The 15885-nt window shown below is 36.7% G+C and overlaps 1 protein-coding gene across 2 annotated transcripts in view; it reads right to left on the bottom strand.

Annotated features, from left to right (window-relative positions):
• Nucleotides 1–15885, bottom strand: part of ZFYVE9 (zinc finger FYVE-type containing 9) — a 185651-nt gene that overhangs the window by 129580 nt on the left and 40186 nt on the right. For both annotated transcript variants that reach the window (XM_060021975.1, XM_060021983.1), the window contains exon 2: nucleotides 4332–4437. The gene's annotated coding sequence lies outside the window, so the exon portion shown is untranslated. The remainder of the gene's footprint in view (nucleotides 1–4331; nucleotides 4438–15885) is intronic.

The following is a 15885-nucleotide window of genomic DNA, read 5'->3' as shown; positions in this document are numbered from 1 at the left end:
GATTACATGATTCCATTTATTATGAAATGTCCAAAACAGGCACAGAAACAGAAAGTAAATTAGTGGGTTGCCAGCAGCTGGGAGGAACTGGAGGGAAATGGGGAGTAACTGCTAACAGATGAAAGATTTCTCTTTGGGGTGAAAAATGTTCTGGAATTAGACAGTGGTGATGATTGCAAGACTCTATAAATATATAAAAACCACTGAACTATACACTTTAAAAGGGTGAATTTTATGGTATGGTGTGTGAATTACATTTCAATTAAAAAAAGAAAAAGGAAGCGTCCAAGAATGATGGGGACATGTCAAAAGGACAAAGAAACCAGCTTGAAGGAGCTTCCACAGACCAAATCATAGACAATCTGAGCATCAAAATAAATAATGGTAGCAACAGATTATAACCCACTGGATAAAACAGAAAGCCATAAGTCTTTACAACATAAATGAATGAATTCCAAGTGTGATGAGGAATGGGATATTTAAATAGTTTCAAAGTTCCTCTCCACAAAAATACTTACTAATTACAAAAAAAAAAAAAAAAGAGTAACTTCGGAGGCAAATCCTGGCAGATGCCACCTTACACAAGTGATCAAAGTGAACACCATCAGTAATAGGACAAACAAAAATCCATGCTCCCTGACAGATTGCAATGAAGAGGACACAGCAATGCCCAGACTAGGGGAGACTGTGGGAGGACTGGGGGGCGGCGGGGACAGGAGGTGTACAGAAACTCCCTGTACTTCTTGCTCAATTTTTCTCTGAACCTAAAACTGCTCTAAAAAAAATAAAGTCTATTGAAGAGAGAGAGATCAAGATGGTAGAGTAGGAGAACAGTGGAACTTGCCTCCCCACACAAACACATCAAAAATACATCTGCATGTGGAATAATTCTCACTGAAAACTAACTGGAGACTGGCAGAAAGACCTTTATACAACCAAGGCTGTAAGAAAGATCCACGTGGAATCAGGCAGGAAGGGAAGAAAAGTGATCAGGTTGGGACCTATGCCCCTGGGAGGGGACTCAGAAGAGGAGGGGGATTTCATGGGTGGAGAACCTCCCTGGGGAGTGAGTGGTTTGAGCCACATATTGGGAGCCCCAGCCCTGGGGTCCAACACCAGGAAGACAAGTCCCCTTAGCTGGTTGGAGGGCTGGTGGGACTAACAGGAGGGCTGTGGGAAGCCCAAGATGAGCGTACACACCCTTGTTTACTCCCAAAACAGAGTGGGTAGGGTGGATTGAAACTGCATGGAACACTGGCTGGTCTCCCAACTAAATGCAACATGTGATTCTAAACTCGGTGCTCTTGACATAAAGGACATTATTTGTTCATCTGGCAAAACTTGAATAAGGTCTGATAATTAGATGGTGGTAATGCATCAATGCTCATTCCCTGATTTGATGGCTGTATTGTGGTCATGTAGGCAAATGTCCTTTTTTGTAGGAAACACAGTTTCAAAGGTGGTAGGGGATGCAGCTAGCAACTTACTCTCAAATGGTTCAGAGAAAAAAGACCTCTGTACTATACTTGCAAACTGTCTATAAACTTGAGATAGTTTTTTAAAAAAACATTAAATGCACAAAAACTATCATATTTTTAATTTCCAGGGCACTTTCTCTTTCTGATCCTTTTTATGACATCTTGAGCTTATTTCATGGATATAATTTTTTTCTTACCATTCTAATTACCTATAATTTAGTCTGTTTTTTTTTCTTTTTCCCCAAACCTCCTTCTGTTTTCAATATTATTTCCTCCAAGTTCCTGTTTTGTGTTTTGATCTCTGTCTTCACACTAGACGCTTTCCCCAAATGCCTAACATTGAACAAATGAAGTACTAAAAGCCACTGGAAGCTCTGCATGTGTGGCTTCTCAACTGGGAGGCTTCCACTGCATGGTGATTGGGTGGGAACACAGCTATTTCATTGGGAGACCTCCGAATGTCAGTATATGTAGGTCTTTTCTTTGGACTCCAGAAAAGAGTCTTATAATCTCCTGTAAGGGGGTGTAGAGATGTAACACCAGAGATGTAATCACCGTCTGAAAGAAGAGTAGAGGAAGGGGTGAGGGGAAGGATCTCACTTTAATATATAGGATTTCCCCTTATCCTCCTGCATTTACTTTGCTGCCTCATCCCTTGGTATCTGTTATGTCTAATGTCCCCAAGTGTTGATCCTCTTAAGTTTCATTTTCCAAGAAAAACCTGTGGTCTCCCAAGGACATGGGAGAGGAGCAGTCTTCTCACTGTAAAAGTTGGACCGCTCCAAGAATTTTTTTTTTCTTAATTTACTCATTTGGTTGCACTAGATCTTAGTTGCAGCAGGCAGGCTCCTTAGTTGCAGCTTGCAGGCTTCTTAGTGGTGGCTCGCCGGCTCCTTAGTTGCAGCACGTGGGTTCCTTAGTTGCGGCATGCGAACTCTTAGTTGCAGCATGCATGCAGGATCTAGTTCCCTGAACAGGGATTGAACCCAGGCCCCCTGCATTGGGAGCACAGAGTCTTATCCACTGTGCCACCAGGGAAGTTCCCTCTCTGAGGATTTAAATCTTATGTCAGGATTCTTTACCTGCCTTAGAGAAGCATGCAACTCTTATTCAAAATAGAAGTCACTAAATATCATATATATACCGTTGACCCTTGAACAACATGGGTTTGAACTGCATGGGTCTATCTATATGTGGATTTTTTCCATAGTAAATATTACAGTACTACATGATGCACAGCTGGTTGAATCTATGGATGCAGAACCTCGGATATGGAAGAACCACGTATATGGAGGGCTGATTATAAGTGATATGCAGATTTTCCACTGCACAGAGTAGTCAGTGCCCCTAACCTGCACGTTGTTCAAGGGTCAATGGTACATCTCAAAGAGGAATATAATTACTTAATTCAATACAGTTTCTTCCTGAGAATCTCTTCTTTTTTATTCTACTGACCAGAGTCCTTTAGACACTGTCTTGAATCTCAGTCTTAAGGGTGTGACTTTTACAGCACTTATCTGATTGTTCCTTGTATATCTCCTTCACTGTTACTTCCTCTTTATACCATATACTACTTACAATGAACATGTGTGCATTCATACATAAAACATTATTGAGCAACTACTATGTACCACGTACTGTCTTAGTCATTACTTTACAATGACAACTAAGACAATTTCTTTGACCTAAAGGTGCCCAATGTTTCATAGAAGATGGATGAGTAAACTTAAAATAAGAAACACTGTGGTATGTACTAAATGATATATGCACTGGGTACTACGGAGCCAAAGAAGAAGTAAATCCAAATCAGACTGAGGCAGCAGTATATTATTTGGGGTAGGGTGGGCTACTGTAACAAATACTCCAATAATTATTATTTATTATTACTGATAGTCTTTGCAGTGGGTTGAAAACTTCCTAAAGAGGAGATGCCTGAAGAATAAGATTTTGCCAGATGAAGGCAGACAAAGGCACTCGCTCTCACACTCACATGTGAGAAAGCTAGGGGATGAGAAATACCTTGCCAACTGCAAGCCCAGAAGTTCTGGTGAGGAAGGTACTACGGCTAAGTGCTTAGGAACTCAGTCTCTTGCCACACACTGTAAGACCCAGGCCCCTATCCTCGAAGCTTACGTGGAAAATCAGAGAACTCAGCAGAGCATGCAACACTCCATGAGTGAATGGCATAATCAGTTTCTGAAACCAATCTCACTCACACACCCTCCCCTTCCACCACCATTTTCTACCCCTTAAATAATCATAATACTTGAAAGAAAGCAAAGAAGATTCCTAGTCAGGAAAAAGTCAATGATTAAGGAGTCTTGCTCTATAAGAATTAATAAAATACTTCTAATTTTCTGCTGGAAATGACTGCTCATCACAACTAGTCTAAACATACAAAATAAAATAATATAATTGAATCTGTATTTCTGATTCCTCACTCTAAAATAAGATTTCACTGCTTAGCTCTTGCGTGATTGACTAAGAAATATTAATGACATTAATTGGGTAAATATACCACTATTTTCTCCTAACAATATTGCTCAAGTCCATGTTCTTTTTCATGCTGAAATTACCTTTCTATGCTCAAGGTAGAAGCTGACTCTAAAAGGGAGAAGCCAAGTACTAGTAGAGAAATTAGCATTTTGACATAAGTCAACAGGAATTTTAAAATATCCTTTTTTTCCGGACTTAAGTCAAATCTTTTTTTAAAAAAACAATATTCCTGATTTAATAAGGAACAATGTTATAAATGAAGCAAGCAGCATATATATACGTGAGCATTATTTTCTATAGATCTGTTTTCTCAAGTTCAATCTCTCTTAAGAGAAACAAGATCATTGGTTTTCTTACCTTTTTTCCCTTACACACGTGATAAGGAACAGACTTCTCTGTGCTTACTCATGATGCTTGCTGCACCACCAGCCAGTCCTGCTGTTTCAGTATGCTCTGTTTGATGCTAAAGAAAAAACACATTGCTCATTACATTTCCTAAAGCAATAAGCCCTGATGTTCTTCATATCAACCTATCATAGCCAGACAAATAAAAGCTATGGGACTTAAACAATAAATTACAATTATACCTTCAGATTCAAAGACCTGGCCAGCATGGAATGCAGAGCAAACACATTATATTGTCTAAGAAGGCCCAAATTTAAACATTTCAATGAACAGTTAAGAATTTCTGCACACTTCTTATTTTCAATGAGTAATACAAAGTGAAAGATCAAAGGCAGAGGCATTTTCTATCCAAAGACTCTGTTAATTCATAAAAATACTACTTATTTATATTTCAATAGGCCCTCCAAGAATCCAAAGCTAACAAAATTGCTGCTTCACAAGAATGGCCTCTGTTGCAAGAGGGAAGAGATATGGGAACATATGTATATGTATAACTGATTCACTTTGTTATAAAGCAGAAACTAACACACCATTGTAAAGTAATTATACCCCAATAAAGATGTTAATAAAATAAAAAAAAAAATAAAAAAAAAAGAATGGCCTCTGTTAGTGTGATTTTTTTTTTCTACACATACAGAATTCTTAAATTGAGATTCAAAAGATTCCTGCTGGGACTTTTTATTGCCAAACAACTGTTTTTCCTCCAAATGGAGTCCCTTATGATTTCAGCCCTCCTCCACTGCTTAGAAGCAATGGATTAGCAGTTGAAACTAATCAGAATAAAACTAAGTATCTCATATTATCTGTATAAAGTATCTAACCTACAATCACAGCATTTTCAAAACAGGAGAGTATCTCAGACATGATCTAATAAACATCACTTAATTTTTTTTTAAAGATTTGGTTTTTGATGTGGACCATTTTTAAAGTCTTTATTGAATTTGTTACAATATTGCTTCTGCTTAATGTTTCAGTTTTTTTTGGCCTGGGATCTTAGCTCCCCAACCAGGGATTGAAACTGCACCACCTGCATTGGAAGGCAAAGTCCTAACCACTGGACCACCAGGGAAATCCAAACATCACTTAATTTTAAAGATAAACTGAGGCACTAAAAAAATATGTTTCCTGACATTATTACAAATGTAATTCTATCTGATGTGAAAATGATGTGCTTATTAAAATAATAAGCAAGTATTCTAAAAGGCTGGAAATTCAAGTTTTCAGAGAACAATAAAAAATATGGAATGGAACTCACTGATGAAAGATTTTCCTGTCTTGAGAACCTGAAAAAATATGTACATGCTATACACTCTAAAGGAGAAGTGCTGTTGATGCTAAGAAACAGACTTAACATCTATCAAATAAAGGACTAAATCATATCAGAAGTATGAAAGGGCTGTATGGGATAGAAATTCCAAGGTCAAAATGAGAATGAGGTCAAAGTAATACCTCTCATATCTAGCCAATTAAAGAGTTTTATAAACAAATAAAATAAACCCTATAAATTCAAATTCAAATTCTGAGTATGTGTGTCTATTTTAACGTGTGAGGCAAGTCCAATATTATGTAACTGTCTCAAAAATCATAGGTCTTCCTTCTGGAATTAGATCCCTTTGACCTTCTAGCCTCAACTGGGAAAGTCTCAAACCTGGTTAACTCCAACTGTCTACCTACTCCATACATTCCCCTAAGCAGCTTAAATGTGGCTAAAGGAGAATCATAAAAGACGGTGACTCCTCTCAACTTCACATTTATGACTTCACACTACATTTTCCTTAGTTAATCTACTTTCAACCCTGTACCTCATCTTCACCTTCTGATATGCCTGGAACCCCTCAATTCAAAGCTTTCATAATCCATTTCTACCAGAAAATAACCCTCTAGTCTCCTGCAGGACAATGAAGAAAGTCACTTGACGACAAAAGATAAGGTAGAATACCTGCAAAATTAAACCACTCGTAGCAAACAATCTCTGTTTTCAACACCCCACCTCAACTAAGACTTTAGAGATCCCTGGAGCCTCCACATCACAAGACTCTCTAAGGTTCTGTGGGGGGTAAAGACTTCCTTCTCATCACGTCTCCCTCTGCAGGCAAGCACTTTACAGCTTCTTTGTTCTAAAACCTTTCTTTACTTTTTCCCTTTTTTATAGCTTATTTTTAAATTTTTTTAATTAAAAAAGTTATACAATTTTTAAAACTTACTTTCCATTTACAGTTATTACAAACTATCGGCTGTATTCCCTACGTTGTACAATACATCTTTGAGCCTACCTTACATTCAACAGTATGTACCTCCCACTCCCTGACCCCTATAGTTCCCCTGTCTCTCTCTCCACTGGTAACCACAAGTTTGTTCTCTATATCTGGGAATCTGCTTCTTTTTCGTTATATTTGCTAGTTTGCTGTATTTCTGAGATTCCACATATAAGTGATATCATATAATATCTGTATTTCTCTGTCTGACTTATTTCACTTAGCATAACGCCCTCCAAGTCCATCCACGTTGCTGTAAATGGAAAAATTTCATTCTCTTTAATGGCTGAGTAGTGTAGTATTCCATTGTATGTCTATACCACATCTTCTTTATGCATTCATCTATTGCTGGACACTTAGGTTGCTTCCATACCTTGGCAATTATAAATAACACTGCTGTGAACACTGAGGAGCATGTATCTTTTCAAATTAGTGTTTTTGGCTTTTTCAGATATATAACTAGGAGAAGTGCTGAGTCATACGGAAGTTTTATTTTTAGTTCTTTGAGAAATCTCCATGCTGTTTTCCACAGTGGCTGCACCAATTTACATTCCCACCAACAGTGTAGGAGGGTTCCTTTTTCTCTACACCCTCTCCAACACATATTATTTGTGTTCTTTGCAATGATAGCCATTCTGACAAGTGTGAGGTGGTATCACATTATGGTTTCAATTTGCATTTCTCTGATGATTAGTGATGCTGAGAATCTTTTCATGTGCCTGTTGGCCATCTGTATTTCCACTTTGGAAAATGTCTATTCAATTCTTCTGCCCATTTTTTAATCAGGTTGTTTGTCTTTCTTCTGTTGAGTTGTATGAGCTGTTTATATTTCTCCCATTCAGTAGGCTGTCTTTTCATTTTGTTGGTGGTTTCCTTTGCTGTGCCAAAGCTTTTAAGTTTAATTAGATCCCATTTGTTTACTTTTGTTTCCTTTACTTGAGGAGACATCCAAAAAAAATATTGCTGTGATTTATGTCCAAAGAGTGCTCTGCCTATGTTTTTCTCTAGGAGTTATATAGTAACCAGTCTTGCATTTAGGTCTTTAATCCATTTTAAGTTTATTTTTGTATATGGTGTTAGTGAATGTTCTAATTTCATTATTTTACATGTAGCTGTCCAGTATTCCCAGCACCATTTATTGAAGAGACTGCCTTTTCCACTGTACATTCTTGCCTCCTCTGTCATAGATTAACTGACCATAACTGCATGGGTTTATTTCTGGGCTATCCATCTTGTTCCACTGATCTATAGGTCTGTTTTTGTGCCAGTACCTACTGTTTTGATTACTGTAGCTTTGTAGTATATAGTCTGAAGTCAGGGAGGCTGATTCCTCCAGCTTCATTCTTCTTTCTCAAGATTGTTTGACTATTTCAATAAGTATTCTTTTGTGTTTCCATACAAATTTTAAAATTATTTGTTTTACTTCTGTGAAAAATGCCATTGGTATTTTGATAGGGATTGCACTGAACCTGTAGATTGCCTTGGGTGGTATGATCATTGTAACAATATTGATTCTTCCAATCCCAGAACACAATATATCTTTCCATCTGTTTATGCTGTCTTCAATTTCTTTCATCAGCACCGTAATAGTTTTTGGAGTACAGGTCTTTTGCCTCCCTTAGGGAGGTTTATTCCTAGGTATTTTATTCTCTTTGATGTGATAATAAATGGGATTGTTTCCTTAATTTTTCTTTCTGCTATTTCGCTGTTAGTGTATAGAAATGCATCAGATTTCTGTGTATTAATTTAGCATCCTGCAACTTTACTGAATTCGTTCATCAACTCTAGTAGTTTTCTGGTGGTGTTTTTAGGATTTTCTATGTATAGTATCATGTCATCTGAAAACAGTGGCAGTTTTATGTCTTTCTTTCCATTTTCTATTCCTTTTACTTCTTTTTCTTCTCTGATTGCTGTGGGTAGGACTTCCAAAACTATGTTGAATAAGAGTGGTGAGACTGGGCATCCTCATCTTGTTTCTGATCTTAGAGGAAATGCTTTCAGCTTTTCACCATTCAGTATAATGTTAGCTGTGGGTTTGTCATATATTGACTTATTATGTTGAAATATGTTCCCTCTGTGCCTGTTTCTGGAGAGTTTTTATCACAAATGAATGTTGAATTTTATCAAAAGATTTTTCTGTGTCTACTGAAATGATTATATGTTTTTTATTCTTCAATTTGTTAATGTGTTGTATTACACCAATTGATTTTCAGATATTAAAAAATCCTTGCATCACTAGGATGAATCCCACTTGATCATGGTGTATGATCCTTTTAATGTATTGTTGGATTTGGTTTGCCAGCATTTTGTTGAGGATTTTTGCATCTATGTTCATCATAGTGATATTGGCCTGTAATTTTCTTTTTTTCTTATATCTTTGTCTGGTTTTGGTATCAGGGTGATGGTAAACTCACAGAATGAGTTTGCAAGGGTTCCTTCCTCTGCACTTTTTTGGAATAGTTTCAGAAGGAGAGATGCCAATTCTTCTCTAAATGTTTGGTAGAATTCACCTGTGAAGCCATCTGGTTCTGGACTTTTGTTTGTTGGGAGTTTTAAAATTACTGATCCAATTTCAGTACTGGCAATTGGTCTGTTCATATTTTCTATTTCTTCCTGGTTCAGCCTTGGGAGATTGTACCTTTCTAAGAATTTGTCCATTTCTTCTAGGTTGTCCACTTTATTGGCATATAGTTGTTCATAGTAGATTGTACCTTTCTAAGAATTTGTCCATTTCTTCTAGGTTGTCCACTTTATTGGCATATAGTTGTTCATAGTAGTCTTTTATGATCCTTTGTATTTCTGTAGTGTCGGTTGTAACTTCTCCTTTTTCATTTCTGATTTTATTGATTTGGGCCCTCTCCCTTTTTTTTTCTTGCTGCGTCTGGCTAAAGGTTTATCAATTTGTTTATCTTTTCAAAGAACCAGCTTTTAGTTTCAGTGATCTTTTCTAGTGTTTTCTTAGTCTCTATTTCATTTATTTCTGTTCTGATCTTGATTTCTTTCATTCTACTAACTTCAGGTTCTGTTTATTCTTCTTTCTCTAGTTGCTTTAGGTGTAATGTTATGTCGTTTATTTGAGATTTTTTTCTTGTTTCCTGAGGTAAGCTTGTGTAACTATAAACTTCCTTCTTAGAACTGCTTTTGCTGCATCCCATAGGTTTTGGATCACTGTGTTTTCATCTGTCCCTAGGTATTTTTTCATTTCCTCTTTGATTTCTTCAGTGATCCACTGGTTGTTTAGTAGCATATTGTTCAGCCGCCATGTGTTTGTGTTTTTTACAGTTTTTTTCTTGTAGTTGATTTCTAGTCTCAGAGCACTCTTGTCAGAAGAGGTGCTTGATATGATTTCAATTTCCTTAAATTGACCAAGGTTTATTTTATGGCCTGGCATGTGATCTATCCTGCAGAATGTTCCATGTGCACTTGAAAAGAATGTGTATTCTGCTGCTTTCAGATGGAATCCTCTATACATATCAATTAAGTCCATTTGGTTTAATGTGTCATTTTAAGGCCTGTGTTTCCCTACTGATTTTCTGTCTGGATGATCTATCAACTGATGTAAGTGGGATCTTAAAGTTCCCCACTATTATTGTGTCACTGTCAATTTCCCCTTTTATGTCTGTTAACATTTGCCTTATATATTGAGGTGCTCCCTATGTTGGGTACATATATATTTACAATTGTTATATCTTCTTCTTGGATTGACCCCTTGATCATTATGAAGTGTCCTTCTTTGTCTCTTGTAATAGTCTTCAGTTTAAAGTCTCTTTTGTCTGATGTAAGTATTGCTACTCCAGCTTTCTTCTGATTTCCATTGGCATGGAACACCTTTTTCCATCCCCTCACTTTCAGTCTGTATGGGGCTCTTGATCTGAAAGGAGTCTCTTGTAGGCAGCATATATGAGTCCTGTTTTTGTATCCATTCAGCCAGCCTATGTATTTTGGTTGGAGCATTTAGTCCATTTATATTTAAGGTAATTATCAATATGTACGTTCTTGTTGCCATTTTGTTGTTTTGGATTCGTTTTTTGATTTATTCACTTTCTTCTTCTCTTGTGATTTGATAACTATCTTTAGTGTTATGTTTGAATTCCTTTTTCTTTTTTTTGTATCTATTATAGATTTTTGGTTTACAGTTACCATGAGGTTTTTGTATAGCAGTCTATATATACATGCTTGTTTTAAGTTGCTGATCTCTTAATTTCAAATGCACTGTAAAAACTGCATTTGTATTTTCCTCCCTTCACAATTACTGTTTTTGATATCATGGTTTACATCTAATTGATTTGTGTATACCTTAACTGCTTACTGAGGATATACATGATTTTACTACTTTTGCTTTTAACCTCCTGACTAGCTTTGTGTGTGGATGATATACTACCTTTACTGTATGTTTGCCTTTGCTGGTAAGTTTTTTCATTTTGTAATTTTCTTGTTTTTAATTATATCCTTTTCTTTTTTGCCTAGAGAAGTTTCTTTAACATTTGTTGTAAAGCTGGTTTGGTGGTGCTGAACTCTTTTAGCTTTCGCTTGTCTGTAAAGCCTTTGATCTCTCTGGGTAGAGTATTATTGATTTTAAGCTTTTCCATTTCATCACTTTGAATATATTGTGCCACTCCCCTCTGGCCTACAGAGTTTCTGCTGAAACTGATAGCCTTATTGGGAGTCCCCTCGTATGTTATTTGTTGCTTTTCTCTTGCTGCTTTTAATATTCTCTCTTTATCTTTGTCATTTTAATTACAATGTGTCTTGGTGTGTTCCTCTTTGGGTTCATCCTGTATGGGACCCTGTGCTTCTTGGACTTGGGTGACTGTTTCCTTTCCCAGGTTAGGGAAGTTTTCAACTACTATGTTTTCAGATATGTTCTCAGGCCTTTCCTCTCTCTCTTCTCCTTCTGGGATCCTTATAATGCAAATATTAGTGCACTGACTTTTGGCATCATGGAATTGCTTTTTTGGAAGGAACAAAAGAAATTCAGTAAATGGATAGATATACAACATAAAATACAGTATAAAATGCCTTAAATACAGTTCAAGATACATAGAAAAAAAAGAACTCCTTCAATATTCTGCTCAATGTCACCTCCCAATGTGAAATTAACAATCACTATGTTCTCTATGTTCTCACAGTACATTTATATCAACAACACTTTTCACATTACATGGTAGCTTCTCCCTTTATAAATCTGTTGCACGCCGCTAAATACACCACGCAAGGCAGGAAACCCTTTTTATTCATCCCTTTATCCCAATACCTCAGCACAGTGCTTGTCATATAGTAGGTATTAAAAATACGTGGGATGATTTCATTAAGTATAGCATATAACACACTCCCATGGCAAGGATTCCAAATAAATAGCTTCTAATTTTATCCCCCTCCTTTTATTTCTACTACATCTGCCTTAGTTTAGGCCCTCATTAGTTATCTCCCAGATTGGTTCAATATAGTTTCCAAACTAATGTCACTGTCTCCTTTGGTCTAGAAAATATATCCTTTCGTAGGCTTACCAAAATAGCTTTCTAAAAGAAAATCAGATCATGTTATTCTTCTGCTTAAAAATCCTTAAATAGCTCCCCATCTCACCTATTTAATGGACATATCTCTGGAGGTCACAATGATGGGTCGTCATTTGCTACTACATATACTGCCCAGACTGATTGTGCTTTCCTAGCTAACTAAATGGATCCCCTTCCTCCTTTCCCCCAAGAATGAAGTGTAGTTTTTTAGCATGGCATAGAGATCCCTTCAGAATTTGTTTTCCAACCTGTTCTCCCACTACTTTCTAAAGCTCCAATCATACCAAACTACTAATATTTCTTGCGAGATGCTCTGCCATGCTTCTCTATCATTGCAAGTTCTGTACCTATGTTGAACTACTTTTTATTTGCCTAACTTGCGTTACCAAGGTTCAACTCATTCTCACCTCAACCTCGGAAGCCTTCCTCAATTCTCTACATACTGTTTTAAAAGAGTCATGTTTTATGTTCCTGTCATGCATCTTTCTACTAATGGCAGCAGAGACCAAATGAATTTACATTATGGATAATCCTGTTTGTCTTCCCCATTGGACCGTGAGTTCACTGAGATCAGGGCTATGCCTTCATGCTCTTTAACCCAGGGTATAGCACATAGTGTTCAACAAATGTCTCATGAAGAAGTAAATTGAATGAAACTAATAAAGTTCATACTTAAGTAATCAACCTCATGATGAAGATTTCTTCTTCCCTAAGAAATAAATATTTGTGAATGTGTGTGTGTTGTAGGAGAGAAGGACAGTAAGCAAATACAAGAGAGAAACAAAAAACAGAAATTTTCTAGTAGGAGAGAGAAAAAGTGACAAGGATTTAAATAATTGGGAAATGTTATCATTATTATTCAAATACAGGCCCTTTAAAATAATAATTACCCTTCTGGAGATTTATCTTAAGGAAACAATTAGATAAATACAAAAGATGTAAAACAAGTTAACTGTTAGATTGATGTTTAAAACAGTAAATAGTGAGAAAAATCTAAATGTCAAACGGAAGTATCAATTTACAAAATGGTACAAATGTAAGACTCCATATTTGCGGAAAGACTTAAAAGTCTTTAAAAATATATACACTAGAATATAATAGAGTCTCAATAATGCTTGGGTGGTTTACATTTTAGTCAAGCTTATCTATAATACTAATTTTTCTTAGGATGAATGTATATTATTTGTTAATAAAAGAAAAGAGAATTGAGCATCCATGAATTTCAATTAATAAAAACCCAAGCTACTTAAATTTTTACTTTCAAATATGAAAACTGAAAAAGGAAGGAAATAGGAAAGACAAGTATTTTAAAAGATTATCTCCCTGGGGTGTAAAAAGACAATTAAAATTTTAATTATAATATGGGGAAAGTGAAAGAAGAATCATCTAAAATTAAGAAACTAAGATATTCTTAAAAAATAAACCTATAAGGAAAAATGACAAGAATAAAGATGATATTTAAAATACAAGCAATTTATAGGAATCTCTGATGTGGGCTTGTTTACAACAGAAGACATTTATTAAGGTAATAATTTCCAAAATCCTGGCCACAGGTTTAAAAAAAGAAAAAGAATAAACTAGAAAATATTCTCAGTTAAATAATGTTTCTGGTCTTGTGTCTAATTGATACTATTCACCACAGAACAAATTCAGTATCTGATTAGTAAACAAACTTCTTAATAGCATTTCCACCAAGAAGTATGACAAAGAGTTAAACTCAATATATACAAAATTGCTTCAAAATCCCAAAGTCCTCTTTCTTGGTTTCCTATCCTAGTCTGGGCAGGGTTCTCAAGGTAGGTAAGGCAGATTATATTTCCAAAGATGAGGAATTCCCTGGTGGTCCAGTGGTTAAGACTCCACGCTTTCACTGCCAAGGGCCTGTGTTCGATCCCTGGTCAGGGAACTGAGATCCCACAAGCCATGTAGCACAGCCAAACGAACAAACAAAAACCCCCAAGATGTCTGCTGCAGTACCTCCCATCCCACATGATCTTCTTACAAGAGTGGTAGACTCTATGTCCCCTTCCTCTAAAGCTGGGCAAAACTTCACGACTACTTCAACTAATAGAGCAAAACAGGAGGGACACAACTTCTAAAACTAGGTCATAAAAGGTAATAGAGTTTCTGCCTGTTTCTCTTGGGACACTCACTCTTTGAATCCAGTTATCATGCCAGAAAGACCACAGGGAAAGGCTACATGTAGGTGATTTGGCCCATGAACCTTCACATATGTGAATGAGCAAACCTCAAGATGACCCTAGCCCCAGCCACTGTGTGACTACAACTTCATGAAGACCCTAAGAGAGAACCTCTTAGCTAGTCCAGTCAACCCCTAGAACCACAAGAGAGAATTAAATTGTTGTTGTAAGCCACTATGTTTTGGTGTAACTTATTATATAACAATAGATATATGCAACAGTAGGTTAGTAATTTGATACTCTTCAACCCGATCTTATATAAATAGTCTAGAAAAAAGGGTAAGAACCAGAAGATGAACAGGCAAAAAAGAAGAACCCTGATGGCAGCTTCTCCTCTACTGACTTATTTAGCTCCAGTTCCAAATTTACATATCACACTCAATGAAACAGCCTTTGGGCTTCTTAGAGTACAGTTTAGGAAACATCTCATTATTCAAACAAGAAGCTAGGTGAGGGAGGGGGTCTTACCTCCTTCTCCAGAAGCTTACCAAAGTTTCCCCCGCAACAACATACAGTATTCTACTAATAAGAAAAGAGTTCCGGTAAATTCATTTTTTCGTCTCATTAACTTCCCCGTGCCAATTTAGTACTCCTTATGGATTGGCACCCTGGGAATTCATCTATCTAGCCAGTTCCTTAATTAGTCTATGTATCATAATCCACCTGGCTCACCAATCCTAAAACTTAAGCGCCATTCTAGATACTTCCTCTCCTTCTCTCCCACCTCTACATTCACTCTAACACCAAGTATTGCCAATCTTCCCTTTTAAATCTCTCATATCCATCCACTACTCTACATTCCCAGGCCATATCCCACACCACTGACATCTTTCTGTTGCCCAGATTTTTGCAAGAAAACTAACTGGTCTCCCTGCCCCCCATTTTGTGTCCATCTAGCCTAGCCTATTCTCTACACAACTAAAAAACACAAATCTGATTATATTGTTTTCATACGTAACACCATTCAATGGTATCCTACTGCCCTTAGGATAAAGTCCATACTTCTATAACATAGCTTTGTTGATTTGGTTTCTGCTTACCTCTCTAGTATGAAACCTTGTCTTTATTCTCAAATTCTTGCTCTATGCACTGATCATCCTGATCAACTAAACTTTCAATTCTCAATATTGCTCATCTCCATTCCTCAAAACAGCCCTTCATGCTGATAGACACTACAATATGGATGAACCTTGAAAACATTATGCTAAGTGAAAGAAGCCAGTCACAAAAGACCACATATTGTATGGTTCTGTTTATATGAAACGTCCAGAATAGGCAAATCCTTAGAGACAGAAAGTAGATTAGTGGTTGCCAAGGGCCAGGGAGAGGAGGGAATAGGGAGTGAGTGCTAATGGATATGGTGTTTCTTTCTGGGGTGATGAAAATGTTCTGGAATTAGGCAGTGGTGATGGTTGCACAACTCTGTGAATATACTTGAATACCACTGAATGTGTACTTTAAAAGAGACAATTTTATGATATGTGAATTATATCTCAATAAAACTATTGGGGAAAAAACAGGCCTTCACATTATT

The sequence above is a fragment of the Delphinus delphis genome, chromosome 1 (genome assembly GCF_949987515.2).
Source record: "Delphinus delphis chromosome 1, mDelDel1.2, whole genome shotgun sequence".
Classification (NCBI taxonomy): domain Eukaryota; kingdom Metazoa; phylum Chordata; class Mammalia; order Artiodactyla; family Delphinidae; genus Delphinus; species Delphinus delphis.
The sequence above is the reverse complement of the archived record's forward strand: the minus strand, read 5'-3'. Positions and strand labels throughout refer to the sequence as shown.